The following is an 8,607-nucleotide window of genomic DNA, read 5'->3' on the forward strand; positions in this document are numbered from 1 at the left end:
TTTTAAATTAAGGTCAGTAGGTTTTGGTCCCCACTGACTATTTTATTAAAGAATTAATAGCAATGTCTTTACAAAAAGAAACTAAAGTGGAAAATTGGAACACTCCAGAATAATAATATAGTAACCTCATTTTCTCAAGAACCTCCAATCCTTAACAGATCTACTCAAATCTTTACCGTTCATCATCAAAATAAGCGCACTATTGACTACAGAAATCTATCTCAACAGCACATACCGCAATTTTTTAGATATACTCATCTATCACCATATATAATTTAAAACAATTATCTCATCGACAATAACACGATATTATCTCACAGAAGCCTTGATCAGGTATGAAGTCGATTAGGAGAAGTGTGAGAGAGAGAATTCGCCGCCACAAGTGCGGACTAAGGATTAGGACTTAGGAGAACTGAGAGAGAGAAATACTTACTTTGTCACCGCCGGAACTTGGAAGAGAAGTCGCCGCCGAGCTTGGAAGAGCAGTCGCCGCCGCTGTTGTGAACAGTGAGCAGTTGCCGCCGCTGTTGAGCTGTGAACAGTGAAGTGCAGATAGTGAGAACTGAGAACTCAGTGAAATTAGGGATACATTATGTCTGATAATTGAATATTAATACAAAAGAATAAAAGTGGGCTTGGGTTATTTTCTTTTGGGCTTAAATTTAATAGGCATGGGCTTGGACTATTTAATATTTTTGGGCTGATATATAATATTTCGGTTTAAACCGAAAACCCGAAAACCCGAAAACTAAACCCCGAACACCGAACCGAATCCCGAAATTTTTGAAAATTGAAACCGAACCTGAACCGAAAACCCGAAAAACCGAATTAATTCGGTTCGGTTCGGTCCGGTTTTTCGGGTTTCGGTAAAAATGCCCAGCCCTATATATATGTATGGATCTGGTGGCAAACATAAGAATGATGTGGTAATTTATAAAGGCTAGTGGTGGGTTCCACATTCCAAATAAAGAAAGGAAAAGGGAGTTTTATTAAGATTGCACATGGTGACTAATATATACATATGGACACGTATGGGCTGATTTGGTGATAACTTTGCATTATTTTTTTTGGGTCATTAATATAGTGGGCTCCAACATTATATGTGATAGGGGTTCTTTTGAATTCACATTCCAAATAAAACAATTTGTCCCTTGAAAATGAATAAGGACAGCAACAGCAACAGCAACGAGCAAACAGCCAAAGGACAACTTGCATCTTATGGATTAATTTAAGTAGTGCTTAGTAAGAGATAAGAACACTTTTTTTTTTATAGGAAAGTTGAGAAAAACATTTTACACTTCATTTTGAGAAAGAAATTGGGCAGCAAACGTTCAAGTGATTATGGTGAAGCTGTTGCTTCAATTGAAAAATGGAGGCAGCAGCGTTCAAGTGTTGTAAGCCAACTAAAGCTGCTTGTTGGAATTTGGGATCTATGATGACAACGAATTCCCTTTTTACAAGAACATATGCAGAAACTTGTTTTAATTTTAAGGTAAATTTCCATTCCATCTTTATTTTGTTTTAGTTTGTTTAGTCCTTAACCAACTAGTTAGGGATGGAAAATTATGGAAGAGAAACTCAAAACTTGTGTTAAGACTTGATGATTTAGTGGGCTGCCTTGGAACATAATATTTTAGTGCTATGCTTCATGAATTTGAACGAAGAAAGTGTATAAAGATATTGTATACGAGCATATACTGGACTGTTCTGGTATATACTCTCATGTGATGATGATTTAAGTTCAAAAAGGATTAAAGAAGGTTGTAGTTGTCGTTGATGGTTTTGTTGGTTGGGATATTGTAAATGTGTTGTTGTGTGTGTTGTTATACTATGGATATATGAAAATAAAGAAGTGGATACAAGCATTGGTATACGAATGTATATTAAGCTGTTTTGGAAGTGATTTAAGAATGGATTTAATTCTAGTTTGATATGAAATTGTTGGTGTTGTTGTTGTTGGTATTTTGATTGATGTTTGGCTAAATTGGAATCTCGAGGATTGTTAAGTTTTCAGGGGAAATGCTGCCCGAATTTCGTTAAGTTTCATTCGTACTTGGATTGGTTAGTAAGTGATGTGGATGATCTAACTGTGACCTATGTTATCTTAATTTTAGACCTAAGAGCTCGAGAAGTAGACGTTGGACATTTAGATAGAGTTCAAGGTATGTAAAGCTAACCTTTCTTTCTTTTTGGCATGATCCATATGAAACAAACAGACGACAAATGTATAACTCCAAAGAAGCTCCTATTCTTAGAGACACGAGGATGGCTAATGTTCTTGATTTCCAGAAGCTATTTTATTATGTCTTGATACGTGTCTATAATTCCAGCCATCCTATTTTGATATAATACATAGTGACATTCAAAGGGTACTTGATATGACTATTGTCTTGATTTTCAAATGATGGTTCATTTTGATTATAGTGACATTCAAAGGGTACTTGATATGACTATTGTCTTGATTTTCAAATGATGGTTCATTTTGATTATTCTTTCGAGTCTCAGATATGATTTAGTTTGCATATGGTTGCTCACTACTCTGCTCGTGCATGCCTCAATATATCTTTCACTGAGTCCCGGGCCAGGATTCGTTTTCGTGGACAGTTTCACTGCATTGTTCACCGAGTCCCTCATTAGAGGGCCGGGATATATATATATATATATATATATATATATATATATATGTGTGTGTGTGTGTGTGTGATGTGATGATGGCACCGAGCCCCATGATGGGCCGAATATGATGACTTTGTTCACCGAGTCCCATAATGGGCCGAGTATGATATATGATATTGATATGCATGATTTACATTTCATAAGACAAGTGTATTGGTATCTTTGATTATCATACTTGTCTCCTGTAATCTTTTATTCAGCCAGGATCATCTTTATTGTACTTTATGCTTTATATACTCAGTACATATCTCGTACTGACCCCCTTTCTTCGGGGGGCTGCGTTTCATGCCCGCAGGTACAAATACTTGGTTTGGTGACCCTCCATCCTAAGACTTCTGCTCAGCTTTTTGGAGAGCACCATTGTTCCGAAGCCTAAGTCATTTTGATACAGATCTTTTTGGTATGGGCTTATGTATGTATATCCAGGGGTACGGCGGGGCCCTGTCCCGTCATGTTTCACTATGGTACTTTTAGAGGTCAGTAGACATATGTGGGTTGTATATGGGTTATTATCAGCTGTGTCAATACGGTTTGCTATGGATATTCCTGCCTGTTGTGGCAGCCTTGTCGGCTTGCGTATGGTATTGATATGTAGAGGCACCCTTGTCGGCTTGCGTATTGTCTTTATATGTAGTGGCAGGCTTGTCGGCTTGCGTATCGTATTATGCTTTGATCAGCTGTGACTCCTCAGGAAGCAGGTTTATGATATATGGTGTTATGAATCTTTCGGTTGCTTTTACAAGTCTCCATACTGTCCTTAGTTTCAATCTGACTATACTTAGCAGAAATGTATACAGGTGTCCAGTTCGGGCACTAGTCATGGCTCATGGGATTGGGTCGTGACAGAAGATACCACTTTTGTCACGACCCAACCTCGTGGGCCATAACTAGTGCCCGAGCTGGACACTCGTATACACACCTGTTAGATATATTCAGACTGAACTAGGAACAATATGGAAACTTGCAAAAACTCCAAAGGTTCATAATGTCATGTATATATATATCAAGACAACCTGTCTCCTGAGGAGTCACAATTAGTCAAAGCGTCATACGATACGCAATCCGACAAAGCGGCCACTACATATGAACATATCCATAGCAAATCACATAGACACAACTGATCAAAACTTATACACAACCTACACATATGTCTACAGACCTCTAAGAGTACAAGAGTGAAATATGACGGGACAAGGCCCCGCCGTACCCCTGGATACGTATTTACAAGTCCATATCAACAGAGTTATACCAAGTTAATCCAGCTCCGGAACAATGGAGCTTTCCAAAACTGCTAAGCGAAAGTCCTAAATTGGAGGGTCACTAAGTCGAGCATCTGTACCTGCGGGCATGAAACGCAGCCCCCGAAGAAAGGGGGTCAGTACGGGATATGTACTGAGCATGCAAGCATAGAATATAATACAGAAAACCATAACTGAATAAAAGATTACAGGAGTCAAATATGACGATCAAAGATACCAATACACTTGCCTTATGAAACGAAAATCATGCATATCAATATCATATATCATACCCAGCCCATTATGGGACTCGGTGAATAGAGTTATCATATACCATATTCGGCTCATCATGGGGCTCGGCGCCATCATCACATCATCATCATCATCATCATATACATATATATATAACGTATCCCGGCCCTCTAGTGAGGGATTAGGTGAACAATGTAGTGAAATTGTGCACGAAAACGTATCCTGGCCCGGGACTCAGTGAAAGATATATTGAGGCATGCACGAGCAGAATAGTGAGAAACCATATGCAAACTAAATCATATATGATACTCAATAGAATAGTCAAAATGAACAATCATTTGAAAATCAAGACAATAGTCATATCAAGTACTCCTTTATGCCATATGCTCTTTTACCCTTATTGTGTACCCGGCACCGACTTCTAACTTACTCAAAATCATATCAAGTTCATCTTAATGACAGTCTTATCTTTTCACCTTGTCATTGTACTGAACCTTTAAATTCGTAGCTATTCATTTCCCTTTCGTTCTATACTCGTACTCAATTAATTACGTCTATCCTGGGTGCTTCCTTTAGTATTCCCTTACCATTTCTCCAGTCATATTGTAGCACTCATTCTACCTCGTTTCTCATCTTTCCACAGTTTGTTCTCTCACAGTTCCGTCACTTATATTACCCATGTTCTCGGCTATACATGTCATAACCTATTATAGCACTGTTATCTCTCTTTCTTCTTATTTCCTTCTTCCAATTAACTCCTTCTTCTTTTGTGCTCGCTATCATTTCCATTATCACATAATCTTTATTCTGAACTTTCTCTACAGGGTCAACGAAGATGTATCATGACCTCAGATGTTTATATTGGTGGGATAGCATGAAAAAGGATATAGCGGAGTTCGTCGCTCAGTGCCCGAATTGTCAACAGGCTAAGATCGAGCATCAGAAGCCTGGTGGATTATTATAGGAGATAGAGATCCCGACTTGGAAATGGGAAGTAATTTGCCTCATATAATAACTTTACATAACTGCTTTGTGCTCTGTCTATCATTAACTGGTATGATTCTGAAAGAATTTTTGATTTGACATATAAATTCACTGTCATCCAGTAACCAGCTTGTTCTGATCGTCTCGCTTAAACCATTTCACAATTTCCCTTAACCCAACTTGTAACACTTTAGGCATATCATCTTGTGTCGTTTCTTTACCTTTAATTCAAACTCTTCTACTGCCTCTTCACTCAGATTTTCGCTCTTAGTTTTTCTGTCACACATTATGTTGCAATCTTTACAAGAATATGCGATTGTGTCCGTCAAATGTAATTTTGTACATTGGATTATTCGTGAGCTAATGGACATAAATTCAAGGACAAGATTATTTTTGGGAAATGAGACAAGGACTTTTAATCCCTATTATAAAAAATGGTACGACTTGCTTGTAAATTTCAATTAGTGTAGAAATATTAGTGAAGAGTAGAGGACTGATTAGCCTAATTAGTGTATTAAGTGGGCCCCACCAAGCATGAATGACAAAAATCTGACCATGAATGATGGCATGCCTAGTGGGGCACATGTCATCATGGCTGGTAGCATATCACCAAGCATAATAATTAAAAATCTGATCATGAATGATGGCATGCTATAGTGGGGCACGTGTAATCATCTTGGGCAGCACATAGCCTACTTTTTGACCAATTTTTCAGCCAACTCATCTTCCAACACTCCCCAAAAATCTGAAATTGGAGAGAGAGAATTCATTTTGATCTTCCAACACTCCCCAAAGTTGAATTAAGAGAGAGAAGAATTCATTTTCATCTTCCAACACTCCCCAAAGTTGAATTAAGAGAGAGAATTCATTTTCATCTTCAACCAAAGTTGAAAACTAAAGAAAGGGAGAGAGAGAGAGACATTCGTCCATGACTATGGAAGATTTATGAAGCCATGGCCAACCCTCCTCTTCACTACTAATTGATAATTTTCAAGTTGAATTGAAGAAAGGAATGGAAACTGCAATAGCCATGGCAGCTCACGGCCATGGCAACTCTTGACCAGCCCAAGTTTTTGATAGCAAGGAACTAAATTTGAGGTAAGATTTAATACTCTTCTACATTTGTTAGAGGTGGTTTGGACTTTGTATAAATTGATAGATGTGGAATTGGATGTAAAGAATTGTGTGTGTTGATGCTAAGTTGTTGTTTGGGCCATGTGGGGGATGTTCTAACTTAAAAATGGTAAATTTATTTTGATGTTGTTGTTGTTGTTGTTGTCATGTATTAAATGATGAGAGTAAAGGAATTTGATGGCTAAAGTTGAAGTTATATTTATTTAGTGGGTTGTTTTAAGAACTTGAGTAATTAGAGGCTGTTTGGGCGTGTTGTTGTTCTTGTTGGATTGGAGGATTAAGTGTAGTATGATTATGTATTGTATTGTTGAAGTGATGGGATGTTTGGAGCATGTTATTGGAAGGTCATTTTGATGAATTTCGTGGCTGTTTTGTGATAAATTGCATGGCTGTTTCGGGGCTGTTTGTTATCAATTTCATGGTTGTTTTGTGGTGACATTTTGGGGGCTGTTTGTTGTAATTTTCGTGGCTGCTCTTGTTGAGTCGAAATGCAGGAATTATAGTTATGATTATGTACAATATATGTAGTGTAGTTGCTGGAGTATGGGTTGTTCATGATGGCTGGTCTAACATTGTTAAAGAGGCTGAATTAATATAAGGAATTAGTGTATTAATCACTTTTGTTGCTATGGTTGTTGTACTCCATGGATGTAAAGAGAAAGAATGATAGCAATGCTGTATATAGTGCATATGGGGCTGATTTTGTTATATCCTTGAGTTGTGTCTTATTATTGGTATTGTTCACCTTGTGTGTGAGTTGTGGATGTGTGCAAATAGTGGAAATGCTGCCCACTTGTTTTTATACAAAAATGAGTTATCGTTTTATATAGAACGTATACTAGTAACCACCAATTGACAGACATGCTACCATTGTGATAGGTTGAAGTGCTAATCGAGACGAGTTTAAATTATTAAGTTGGTACGGACGACAAGTGGTATGTAAAGCTAACCCTTCCTTCTTTTGGCATGATCTTTATGAAACAAACAGACGACGTATATATATGACTCCAAAGAAGCTCCTATTCTTAGAGCCACTAGGATGGCTAATGTTCTTGATTTCCAGAAGCTATTTCATTATGTCTTAATACATGCGTAAGATTCCAACCATCATATTTTGGTATAACTCATATTTTGGTATAATTCATATTCATTCGAAGGGTACTTGATATGACTATTGTCTTAATTTTCAAATGATTGTTCATTTTGACTATTCTATTGAGTCTCATATATGATTTAGTTTGCATATGGTTTCTCACTATTCTGCTCGTGCATGTCTCAATATATCTTTCACTGAGTCCCGGGCCAGGATACGTTTTCGTGCACAGTTTCACTACATTGTTCACCGAGTCCCTCACTAGAGGGCCGGGATACGTTATATATATATATATATATATATATATATATATATATAAATATATGATGATGATGATGTGATGATGGCGCCGAGCCCCATGAAGAGCCGAATATGGTATATGATGACTTTATTCACTGAATCCCATAATGGGTCGGGTATGATACATGATATTGATTTGCATGATTATCGTTTCATAAGGCAAGTGTATTGGTATCTTTGATCGTCATACTTGACTCCTGTAATCTTTTATTCAGTTATGGTTTTCTTTATTACATTTCATGTTTTATATACTTAGTACAAATCTCGTACTGACCCCCCTTTGTTCGGGGGCTGCGTTTCATGCCCGCAGGTACGGATACTCGATTTGGTGATCCTCCAGCTTAGGACTCCTACTCAGCTGCCTTAGAGAGCTCCAAGGTTCCGGAGCCTAGACTTTTGGTAAAGATATTTTGATATACATATGTTTATCCAAGGGCACGGCGGGGCCTTGTCCCGTCATATTTCACTACCGATACTCTTAGAGGTCTGTAGACATATGTGTGGGTTGTGTATAAGTTTTGCTCAGTTTTGTCTATGTGATTTGCTATGGATATGTTAATATGTAGTGGCCTCCTTGTCGGTTTGCGTATCGTATGACGTTTGACTAATTGTGACTCCTCAGGAGACAGGTTGTCTTGATATATATATACATGACGTTATGAAACTTTGGAGTTTTTGCAAGTTTCCATATTGTTCCTAGTTCAGTCTGAATATATCTAACAGGTGTGTATACGAGTGTCCAGCTCGGGCACTAGTCATGGCCCACGGGGTTGGGTCATGACAAAAGTGGTATCTTCATCCTTATCGTTACTCCTTCCCACAATATTAATCGCATAGTCATTACCTCTATACCCATATTATTAAGTCAACCACGTGAATCATCTGTTACATACTGATACCATGTCATCTCTTAACCTTTCACGATTACTT

At 37.8% G+C, this 8,607-nt stretch overlaps 1 long non-coding RNA gene across 2 annotated transcripts; it reads left to right on the plus strand.

Annotated features, from left to right (window-relative positions):
* The first annotated feature begins 1,177 nt into the window (after positions 1 to 1,177).
* On the plus strand, positions 1,178 to 8,327 carry LOC132600666 (uncharacterized). 2 transcript variants are annotated; one of them, XR_009567271.1, is made up of 5 exons: positions 1,178 to 1,492; positions 2,115 to 2,162; positions 4,991 to 6,248; positions 7,164 to 7,219; positions 7,988 to 8,327. It is a non-coding gene; the product is annotated as an uncharacterized LOC132600666 (long non-coding RNA). The 2 variants fall into 2 exon arrangements; XR_009567270.1 differs by lacking the exon at positions 7,988 to 8,327 and having other exon boundaries at positions 7,164 to 7,981.
* Positions 8,328 to 8,607: the final 280 nt, after the last annotated feature.

The sequence above is a fragment of the Lycium barbarum genome, chromosome 6 (assembly GCF_019175385.1).
Source record: "Lycium barbarum isolate Lr01 chromosome 6, ASM1917538v2, whole genome shotgun sequence".
In the NCBI taxonomy this organism is placed as follows: Eukaryota; Viridiplantae; Streptophyta; class Magnoliopsida; order Solanales; family Solanaceae; genus Lycium; species Lycium barbarum.